This window comes from Euphorbia lathyris, chromosome 6 (genome assembly GCF_963576675.1).
Source record: "Euphorbia lathyris chromosome 6, ddEupLath1.1, whole genome shotgun sequence".
In the NCBI taxonomy this organism is placed as follows: Eukaryota; Viridiplantae; Streptophyta; class Magnoliopsida; order Malpighiales; family Euphorbiaceae; genus Euphorbia; species Euphorbia lathyris.
In genome coordinates, this window is record NC_088915.1 from 75,043,240 (window position 1) to 75,056,094 (window position 12,855).

A 12,855-nucleotide genomic window follows, 5' to 3' on the forward strand; every position below is an offset into this window, starting at 1 on the left:
TTTTCACTCAATAAAATGCAAAAATGGTTATCTATTTGTACTTTGTATACTCTATTTCCAATGGAGGTATACAAAGGGGGGCAGCTGTAGATACCCATTTTTGTCCGGGACATTTTTATGTTTTAACTGATAATATTTGGAAATTTTGACAAGTTCATAAATTATATCATAAATACAACATTGCGCTCTCACGTACGATTTACCCTAGAAATGAGGAATTTGTATACCAATTGGTTATATCTAAATATAATTACCAGGTCACATTCAAGATATAATTCTTTGGAACAAATGTGTCTCAAATCTTGCTATAAAATATATATGAGATTTAATGTGTTGTTTTCTAAATATAATTTTGAATTGGTTATATTTCAAATTGTTAGTTAAACTCAATTTTTGTTTATTAGTTAATTTAACTTTCATTTTATAATGTTTAAGAAATAGATATGGTTTTAGATATGATTTTTGTTAAGAGATTGTATAATTTTTACATAAAATCATATTTAGAACATAGTTTATGTTTGGAACCATTTAATGATGAATGGATTTATATTCAAAAAAATAAATTATAAAAATAATAAAACAAAAATAAAAATAGGATGCTTTTATTAAGAAATGAAATTTGCATTTTACAAAAAACTAATCTATTACATCTCTTTGTTTTGTAGGCAAACATAAAATTAAACCTCTCAATATTCCTAACCCAACTCCTAATCAAGCTTCAACTCAACAAATAATCCAAGGCAAGAATTCAAAATTCAGATTTTCAACTCTCCATACAAATACAAAAGTGTGCAGCATTATGGGTTCTCCATTCAAAGAAAGACATACCCATTTTCAAGACAAGAAAGACAAAAATAAGAGGAGCCCTTCTCAAGACTAAAAAGACAAACCATGCAAGAATCTCAATTCAGATAAAACAAAACTCAAACCATGCTGAAATCAAGCTATAAATAGAGTTGTTTTTGCTCATTTGAGAAGAGGGGATTTTTTAGAGAGTTTGGTAGCCAATTTGAAAAAAGAGATTTTTAGGCCAAATGTTTAGAGAGAGCATATTTTGAAGTACTTTTTAGACAGAAATCTCTTCAATTAGAAGGCTTTTTGCCTAATCAGAGAGAGGGAGTCATTGTAATTGTTATTTTTATATATCAAATACAAACAAGTTCTTATGCATTTGTCCCCTAAAGCTTTGAGCTAAGGGTTTTTATTTCTAATTTACAAAATCTGTGATTAAAAGCACTCTGTGTTGCTTTTGAAATGATCTGATTTTGTAAATTTTAAATAAACATCTATTAGTTTTCAGCTATGTTATTTACTTAATGCACTTTAAATCTATACTACTAACCATTTACTAATCTTAGTAACTCTATATATTAGATAAAAACTCTTATACTTTTATTTGTATATAAACTATCTATATCTATATCTATTCTTCACTTGACTATTTATTATATGTTGTCATCTTACTATGTATATATATTATTCATATTTTACTATACTACTAACATTATATTGCATCTTAAATATTTGTTACCACCCTTTTATTATTTCTGCTAAGCTTTCCTAATCTTATTATAAATCATGCAGATTTACATTTTCTGTAAATGTTGATTAGAAGCTTAAAACTAGTTTATTTGTGGAAAAATTATTATTACAATTATCCTTAGAATAGATCTAACCCATTTTCTATCTAAATCTCACCCGTACCATCACTCGGCCTCCCACGATTTACATAGAATAAGCTTTCCACTATATTTCGTTTTGCTGTTACAAGTTTCAGAAAATAAAAATCATTATCAGATAATTAGAAAACCAAAAGAAAACAAAAATAATTAAATCAATCTAACATAGCATTCGGTCTCCCCTTTGTGTTCTTCAAGGGAGCCTTACCACTGCAGCCACCGGATCCGATAATGAAGGAAGGAAAGCGATTCTGGAGAATAAATCTCTGCGAGCCTCAGATCTGGTAACAGGGAGAAATTGTTAGGATATTGGAAAGCAAAATACATCCTCTTACTCAACAACCATCACATATCACAAAAATGGACTAATATGTAATATCAGGATAAAAAAAACGACACTGAACTCACTCGAGTTCATCGGAGAAGACGAACCGGAACTAGGACAGGCGGTGAACGGTAGCCGGCCGGATGGCTGCAACTCCTTTCTTTCACAGATGAAGTCGACAGAGAAGAAAGAAGCAGTGAACGACGGGAAGGCGAACGGCGGAAGCAGCTCAGACATTGGCGGCGTAGACAGTAGGGAATGGCTGTCCAGGAGTACTGTTTCTGTTCTCGAAGGAGAGAAGGCAGAGACGGCGACGGTCAGACACGAACCAAGCGGCGACGACGACTGTCGGACATGAACCAAGCGGCGATGACAAGCGACGGACGACAGAACAGGGAAGGCAGAGATGAATGGCGAAAGAGGCTAGCCGCGGCTGCCTCATTTCAGTAAAGAGGAAGGGAAGGATGGAAATGGAGGCTGCTGGGAGGCGGTGAACCAAATGGTTAGTAACCCTAAAATCCAAATTTATCCCCTGTTATTCGTAATCCCTAATTTACCATTGTTTATTTACAAATTAACCCTTTTTATTTGTTTAATTCCTGATTTGGTCATGATCATTTTAGTCCCGTCAATCAAGCCCCTCCATGTCTTAATCAGGCCCTTACTTGTTTAAATTAAGCCCAATTTGATCCTTCAATTTTTTGTTCTTCCAAGTTTCCAACCCACTTAGTTATCTAATTATAATTATTAAGTTTTAGTTTCTGTTATTAGAATAGTTAACTAATTAGTTGAATTTCATTTTTCTATTTTAGTTTAAATTAATTTTTAGCTACTCATAATTTAGGTTAGTTTCATAAATAAATTCATCTTTGTTAATTTGACCTCTATTAACATAGTTTATTTATTCTTTAGTTAATCCGAATTCTTTTTTAATTTATTGAGCGCCTTTTAAATTAAAATTAACGTGATTCGAAATTCTAGGCGATATAGATCAATCACGAATTTCCACTTATTTCTATCACCCGATGCATACGGCTATATCAAATCATATGCACGGTAAGTGTAAGATAATAAAACGCGATAAACGATTAATAAACCATGCAATAATAAAATATGATAATTTTAGTATATATCGGGTTTAATCGCTGGATAGTGTTTACAAATTGACTCGATTATCCAAACCGTTGAATAATGGTCCGGATAAATAATAAGATCATATATTATACAATAATCTTTCAATATTCATTTTTCTAAATATAATGATATATAATTTTCTTTCATCGGGTTTAATAGCTGGATAGTAATTATAAAATCCGATCATCTAAATCGTTGAATAATGATTTAAATAAATAAACGATAAATAATTGATAAACCATACATTATTATGTTTAATATTCGATCGCTGTATAGCGATTATATAACGACCATATCATGTTGATCACTGGATAGTAATCCCGATGAACATACGACGAAAACTTTGCAAGCGTTGTCAATGGCTTGAATATATACAATTAATGACCCTTCAAAGCAATAGTAAACACGAACACGTAAAACAAGCACGCAGAAGTACAACAGTACCGATTTATCGGGCGGGGTAGGGTGAGATTACGTCTCTTCCTTACACGTAACCGGAAACCGAGCTTAGAATCATCGCAGACCACTACCTTATCCGAATTTACCCGAATGGGTTAATTTGGAATCAAATCGGTGTCCGATCAGACCGTCAAACTGATTGGTGGCGACTCGAAAACCCCTGAATAGTCTCCCTAGAGGGACTATCCAGTACCGTTGATAAACCAGTAGAGCGGGAGCCTCACATCGAATATATAAAGTTCGCGATCCGCGGGCACGGGCGCGACAGGCATCGGGCGTGAAATAGAAAGATCATAATCAACACTTAGGAGTCTCCAACCTCGGCTAATTGGTCAGTAACCTTCTCTATATCTTGTACTTTATCACCTAAAAACATTAAAACATTTAAAGAGGTGAGACAAAAATCTCAGTAAGAAACTATCAGCTATAAAAACCAACTATATACCTTTAAAAAAGGATTTAATTAAAACCTTATAAAATATATTCAAAACCAAAGTTCATAATATAGTCAAAGTAGTAAACCAAAAACCAAAAATATAAAATCTTTTATCGATTCTTGAGTTCAAAACCTTATAAAATATTATAATCAAATAAGCGTTTTATCAAACCAAATCGTAATCAATTAAACGTAAAACCTTATATCAAAATCAATCATAACGTAAAACATAATCCAAATAAACTTAAAACATTGTATCCATCCTCGAGTTTCTCCCCTTAAGTATCAATCCATAACCACATATATAATCGAGACGTCTCTTAACATTGCCTATCCCATATGGTCTTACCCGACACTTCTTTGCCATACCCAATAGGTCTTTCAAACTGTGTACACAGGCCATGTCCCTCACTGAACATGGTCTTCAAATATGGAACCACCGATCCGGATAGCTCTCGATGGATATAAAATCATAAAATCATAACGTACTCAAATTTCCTTTCACAATCAAATTCTAAACTATTTCATCACCATAAATCATTTGGCTTCAATTAGCCTTTTTGTATCATAAAAATCATATTTGGACTTCAATCCAAAATAATAACCGCAACAGATTTCTCAATCCAAACACAAATCGTAAGAAATCATCAAATTCATTTTGTTCAATATAGATATATATTGAAACCAAAAACATATATGTATATATGTAAATCAACCAAATTAAGCCTTAAATCAACATAATCAATTAAAATCTGAAATGCATATAGAAGCATAGTCAATAGCTTCATTTGAACCATAATTTCACAATAAAAAGAAAAATCGTGAAAAACCTCAATTTTACAAAATTCCTGCATAGCCTTAAAATATCAATTTCTGAAAATTCTTTGATTATATATATCTCTATATACATAAAACTCCAAAATATAGGTGATAGTTACTTACCTTGGCTACTAATTAAAGACCACAAACTCGTTCAATTCGCCTCTAAACTCTGTCTAAGCCATTTGCCTCCAAACACTGCCGAAACTCAAAAACTCTTCGGCTAGGACTTAGATCTATACATAAATATACTATATTTTAAATTTCAAGTGATTCGAACGGTCGAATCTCCGTAAATCAAAGAAACGGTGGAGAAACGGTTCAGAGAAAATTGATGAATTTAAAAAGGAATGAAAAAAAAAAAAGAAAACTGAAGATGATCATCTCGTACAAGAATTGAGATATATATTAGCAAATATCAGTTTGATCCTCCATCTTTTTATAATCTTTTAAAAATTATCCTAACTTTTAATTTATATATAAAACCCTCAAATTAACTCCAAACTTTTTCTATAACACCAAATAAAAATCATACACCTAATAATTATAATATATATTACTATCAAGGTATACATTCTAGAAATTTAGACCTGGACGTGACAATTCTCCCCACCTTAAAAAAAATTCGTCCTCGAAATCACGCTCTCTAATCTAAATTTTCTTCCTCAAATAATCTCCAAGATCACAAAATTATTTCACATTATCAAGATTCCTCATAATCATCAGAAGACCACAAATTCTAATGTCCAATTACTCCATGATTGATCAATATCAATAGAACTCTTAGTAACTCTAAACTTTAACCTAGTCAATTGCATCACCAATAATCCATAATAAAACTTCAAATATCATTCATATCTTCCTAACATACACCAAATCTCACTTCAATAAATTTAAATCATAATTGATTCCATCAATTGCATATATATCAAATATATTTCACCTATCTCCAAGTTCTATAGACTTCAAAAATATCACTTTTAAACCGCTACTATATACGATATTATATTTTTCTTAACCTTTAAATAATCTGAATCAATAATTTGCATCAGCATATAATCTTACTTCATCATAATAACAATATTTATATCTATAAATTTTGACTCCAATCATGATTCGTATCATTAACTTCAATCATCATTATCAATCAACTATAAACCTTATTATGATGATATAATTTCCTATCAATAAGAGTAATTTCATAAACCCTTAATATCAACATCACTTTTATAAGTCTCCATTTGACTTCTTAAAATCAATCCAGCTAATATGTTTTTTTTTTCCAAACTCCAAATAATATCTTTACACCCATAAAAGTCAATAAATCTATCTATAATATCATTCAATTTTCTTATTTGAACTATAAAAACTCAATTTGATCCTTATATAAATTAAACCATAATCACACAAACTTCAACTCGAAATAACTTCAACTCCAAATAACTTCTTTCATCTTTATCTCTTAATTTCCTACCTCAAATTGTGCTTAAGATCAGAAAAATACGTCCTCAAAATTCATATCTTAATTATTTTCCTCAAACCCTCTTTAAGCTTACCAAATTTTCATATTACTCATCAAATCATGAACTCTAATATATTCTCCCACTTTACTTCTCATTGATCACTAACATCGGTATCTCTCTAAACATCATTCATATAACTCTCAATAATTCTAAACCTCAACCCAATGAAGTTCACCAATAAAACAGTAATTTAAATTTCAGATCTCATTTATTCAACTTAAGATTCTATAATACTCTAAATTAATGTTATAATCTCTCAATCATTAATCAACTTCCAAACCCATTAAATGAAACCTTCATATTGTATCTTTCTCAATCTCATATCTATTATCTTCAATTGATCACTCTATCATTTCCTCAATCTCATATAGTCCTAATAAGGAGAAAAATCAAAGCAAAAACCACATTCTGGTTTAACGCTAAAATGACCAACATATGCCGTTTTCAGCATAACTTTTTCACACGGAGTCCGATTAAGGCGATTCAAAAACTCTTGGAAACGTAAGATAATAATAAAGAACTTTTATTTAGGACTCTATGACAGATTCAGCCTCTATGTGGTCGAAAAATACATCATAAGATCAAATACGAATCTGATTCTCCCACAGCACCTATATAGACAATTCTTTATTATCTCTAGCTCAAAGTGATAATTTACTCATATCTCATATATCTATGGTTGTAAGCTAACTATTAAACTCTCAAATATCAACTCCAAGTGATACTTAATATCATGTATGTAACCCATGTCGCCAAATATCAAATAATTTACTAATTTTTATACACTCAATATTTTACTAACCATCAAATCTTATGTCTACTCCTCATTAGCTAGTTACCCAATCCTCAAAAACATTCCAAATTATTTCTTAACTATCACCAAGTATCCATATTCCGCAATTACTATCGATTATTTCTTAGCTATCACCAAATATTCATATTCCTTAATTACTATCAACCTTAGGTCCGAAGAATTTAACCTAGAGCTCTGATACCAAACTGTCACACCCGACCCTAAACGACCTCAATCGGCATCGGGCGTGAAATAGAAAGATCATAATCAACACTTAGGAGTCTCCAACCTCGGCTAATTGGTCAGTAACCTTCTCTATATCCTGTACTTTATCACCTGAAAACATTAAAACATTTAAAGAGGTGAGACAAAAATCTCAGTAAGAAACTATCAGCTATAAAAACCAACTTACTGAACATAGCTACATATATACCTTTAAAAAAAGATTTAATTAAAACCTTATAAAATATATTCAAAACCAAAGTTCATAATATAGTCAAAGTAGTAAACCAAAAACCAAAAATATAAAATCTTGTATCGATTCTTGAGTTCAAAACCTTATAAAATATTATAATCAAATAAGCGTTTTATCAAACCAAATCGTAATCAATTAAACGTAAAACCTTATATCAAAATCAATCATAACGTAAAACATAATCCAAATGAACTTAAAACATTGTATCCATCCTCGAGTTTCTCCCCTTAAGTATCAATCCATAACCACATATATAATCGAGACGTCTCTTAACATTGCCTATCCCATATGGTCTTACCCGGCACTTCTTTGCCATACCCAATAGGTCTTTCAAACTGTGTACACAGGTCATGTCCCTCACTGAACATGGTCTTCAAATATGGAACCACCGATCCGGATAGCTCTCGATGGATATAAAATCATAAAATCATAACGTACTCAAATTTCCTTTCACAATCAAATTCTAAACTATTTCATCACCATAAATCATTTGGCTTCAATTAGCCTTTTTGTATCATAAAAATCATATTTGGACTTCAATCCAAAATAATAACCGCAACAGATTTCTCAATCCAAACACAAATCGCAAGAAATCATCAAATTCATTTTGTTCAATATAGATATATATTGAAACCAAAAACATATATGTATATATGTAAATCAACCAAATTAAGCCTTAAATCAACATAATCAAGTAAAATCTGAAATGCATATAGAAGCATAGTCAATAGCTTCATTTGAACCATAATTTCACAATAAAAAGAAAAATCATGAAAAACCTCAATTTTACAAAATTCCTGCATAGCCTTAAAATATCAATTTATGAAAATTCTTTGATTATATATATCTCTATATACATAAAACTCCAAAATATAGGTGATAGTTACTTACCTTGGCTACTAATTAAAGACCACAAACCCGTTCAATTCGCCTCTAAACTCTGTCTAAGCCATTTGCCTCCAAACACTGCCGAAACTCAAAAACTCTTCGGCTAGGACTTAGATCTATACATAAAGATACTATATTTTAAATTTCAAGTGATTCGGACGGTCGAATCTCCGTAAATCAAAGAAACGGTGGAGAAACGGTTCAGAGAAAATGGATGAATTTAAAAAGGAATGAAAAAAAAAAGAAAAGAAAACTGAAGATGATCATCTCGTATTCTGTAGAAGAATTGAGATATATATTGGCAAATATCAGTTTGATCCTCCATCTTTTTATAATCTTTTAAAAATTATCCTAACTTTTAATTTATATATAAAACCCTCAAATTAACTCCAAACTTTTTCTATAACACCAAATAAAAATCATACACCTAATAATTATAATATATATTACTATCAAGGTATAAATTCTAGAAATTTAGACCTGGACGTGACAACAGTACTATTAATTGGACTTCCAATCTCAAGTCCAAAATACGACCTCCATTGAGCAAAAAAATCTGAAGACTCATCTTCCCCAACATCTTGTGGCTCCTCAATCTCTACACCTCCACAAGGCAAGCCATAAACAGCCTTAAAATCATACTTAACAAACTTCAATTCTTCACTATTATCCAGCATAAGGCTACACCTATCAACATTAAAACTATTCACAAGTTTTTCACAAAAAGTAGCATTATGAACATCTAAACTTAGATGCAAAAACCCACCAAATCCAATCCACTTAATTGCATCCTTATGAGTCTCCGGAATATCATGAAGAATACCCATAAACTGTTTAGGAGGTATTCTTTGACCAAGAGCAACCTTGTTCCGCTTAAAAACATTTTCATCATCACCTACACTAACAACCTTCTTCCTCTTCTTTAAAAAACTAGAAGCAACAAACAAGTTTCTGGCAAACTTCACTTTCTTTACCTTCTTAGCATCAACATCTTCCTTTGAAGCATCAACATCTTCCTTTAACGCATCAACCGAAGCTTCAGAAACTTGAGAAGAATCAAAACCTTTACTAGATAGACTCCTTGTTTGCCGCCTAAATGTACCTTTCCTATATTGACTACTACTTTGCCGAATCAACTCACCTTTCATAGATTGACTCCTGGTTTGCCGCCTCAACAAACTATTAGACGGAACGACGTAACTAGACAACAAATCATTGTCAGCAGGAATGGCTGGCATTGAAGGTCTTTTCGAAATTGAAGGTCTTTTAGAAGTCCTTTTAAATCTTCTAGAAGAATGTGTTTTTTCAGTTCTAACTTCAACAGGAACAACAGTTTCACCTTTCTTCTTATTTTTCTTATCTTCATCAGAACAATATTCTTCAATAATATCATCCAGGAAATTCTGATCAACAACTTTCTTTGGAAAAATCTCTTCTCCATTGCCGCCCATTTTCTAAAAAAACAGAACATAGACTCAACATTTTAGAACAAACAAATGCAAATATAAAACAAATGTACAACGAAACATAAAACAAAAGGAATAACTCATCAACCAAACATAAAGTAATTTAACAAAGCAATAACTCAACAACAGACCATATGATCAATATTTTAGAACAAAAAATGCAAAAATATAAAACAAAAATAGAACAAACTCAAAAACGTTCTAAAACTAACTACATTTGAATACAAAAAACATAGAAAATCATACAGCAACAAAATTTGAAAGTTCAAACAAGCGAAAACACGAAACAAACCAATATTGTTTTAACAGAACAATTGTTCAATATTCTAGAACAAAACACATGCAAATATAGAACAAACATAGAACAAAAATAAAATCATTTTGAAACTCATTAAATTGGAAAATAAAACCACAACAAAATATCAAAGTTAACACAAATGAAAAACTTAAAAGACAAAAAGCTACAAAAATTAGGTCTCAAAACTTAAAAATAGAGAACAAACATAAAACAAAACAATATCTCATTAACAGAACATACGTTCATAATTTTAGAACAACAAATACAAAATTTAGAACAATAACAGAACAACATAAAAACATTCTCAAACTGAATACATTTAAATACAAAAATCAAAGAAAAACATACAGAAACTTCTTTATAAACATCAAACAAACGAAAACCTAGAAAATCAAAAAACTGTACAAAATCGAACTCAAAATCAACAAAGAATATAAAACAACAAAATAAACGAAACACATAAAGCAAGAAACCTCGTTCAGAAGAACAAATTCACAGAAAAAAAATGCAAACAAAACCAGATTTAAGAGAAACAAATACACGGTAGAATCGATGAAATACACAGCGCAAATCTTCTATAAAAACCAAAGTTGATCGACGCTAGATTAGAAAAGAAATGACAGAAGATAGAAATGAGGAAGTCGAGGAACGAAGAGCAATAAGTCGAGGAACGAAGTCGAGGAACGAAGAGACTCAACTCTTCAACTTCAGAAACGCGCGCAATGAATTACCAAAACACAGCGTTTTGGTTAATGAAAAACCTCCAAAACTACGTAGTTTTGGGTGGTTCTCACCTAGGAAAGGGTTCTCACAAGAGCCCTCTCCTATATATATATATATATATATATATATATATATATAGGTGAGATCCAGTGTGACAAGGGATTAGGGTGTGATAATGAGTTTATTATGTGACATAACAAAACTACGTAGTTTTGATGATAATTGAAAAGGGCAATGTGTCAAATTTGTAAATAAAAGGAAAGAGATGATAGAGAAAATTATTTATTTCTTTTTTTTAAAATACATTTTCCCAATATTTCTAACCTCGTTTTTTGAAAATTTTTATACTATTAGACTCGTCTAAATTAGACGGTCATTTTAAGATTCTTGAAGCTCAAGTAAAAAAAAATTCGGTGAACGAAATCCGGGTGGACGTTTTCTGGCGAAAAAAAAGTGCCCAGAAAATGTAAAACATTATTCTGAGAAACTTTAATTTTTGGGACGAAGTAAGATTTCTTACGGTTTAGCCTCAATAAAACTTGTTCCTTAATTTTATCCATTTTACATGCTTCAACAATTTGTTGGGTAAAAACCGTAAGAATCTTGTTTTGAGCCAAGAATTAAAGTTTCTTAAAATGATGTTTTACATGTTTTGGAATTTTTTTGATAAGTTTCTAGGCACGTTTTTTTGTTCTACTTACATTGTTCCGACAGTGTACGAAATTGTTCTAAATCAGTGTACCATTTGTTCCAACATAATACTTATATTGTTCCAACAGAATAAATCAGCGTACCATTTTTTCTAACAAAATAGTTCTATTATTCTAGTATAGTACTTATATTGTTCCAACATAATAAATCAGTTTACCAATTATTACAAATCAATTTTATTATTTATGTCTTCAATTTCATTTTTGTTTCTTAGTATTTAATATAGTATCTTCAAATTTATATTAGTTATATTATTTAGAAAATAATTCTAATTCTTCCAACAGATTAATTATATTGTTCCAATATAATAGTTATATTGTTCCAACAGAATACTTATATTGTTCCAACAAAATTGTTATATTGTTTCAACAAAATATTGCAACACATAGTGCTGAAAGGTAAGAACAAAAAGTGCCCAGAAAATTATCAAAAACTTCTAAAATATGTAAAACATCATTTTAAGAAACTTTAATTCTTGGCTCAAAATGAGATTTCTTACGATTTTGACCCAATAAATTGTTGAAGCATGTAAAATGGATAAAATTAAGAAAATTATTTTATTGGGACTAAACCGTAAGAAATCCTGCTTCGACCCAAGAATTAAAGTTTCTCAAAATAATATTTTACATTTTCTGAAATTATTTGAGAATTTTCTGGGTACTTTCTGTTTTCTCGCCGGAAAACGCCCACCTAATCGCCGGATTCTGTTGATTTGGGACTAAACCGTAAGGAATCTCACTTTGAGTCAAGAATTAAAATTTCTCAGAATGATGTTTTCCATTTTTTGGAATTTTTTGAAAATTTTTTTGGTATTTGTTTTCTCACATAAAAACAAATCACTGGATTCTATTCACCAGAATTTTTTTTACCTGAGCTTCTGGATCTTAAAATGACCGTCTAATTAAGACGAGTCCAACGATATAAAAGTTTTTGAAAAACGAGGTTGAAAAAGTCGGGAAAATACATTTTAAAGAAAAGAAATAAAACAATTTTCTGTTTCCTTTTATTTACAAATTTGTCACATTCCCCTGATTAATTATAAAATTGGTCATTGTCACACAATGAGGTTTGTCACACCATAAAAAATGTGTCATACCTGATCTCTCCTCTATATATATATATATAA

General features: G+C 30.7%; 1 long non-coding RNA gene across 1 annotated transcript; it reads right to left on the bottom strand.

Moving 5' to 3' along the window:
* Positions 1–1,608: 1,608 nt before the first annotated feature.
* On the bottom strand, positions 1,609–2,499 carry LOC136232007 (uncharacterized). The gene is made up of 2 exons (XR_010690229.1): positions 2,088–2,499; positions 1,609–1,960 (listed from the first exon to the last, which is right to left on the bottom strand). It is a non-coding gene; the product is annotated as an uncharacterized lncRNA (long non-coding RNA).
* Between the last annotated feature and the right edge of the window lie 10,356 nt (positions 2,500–12,855).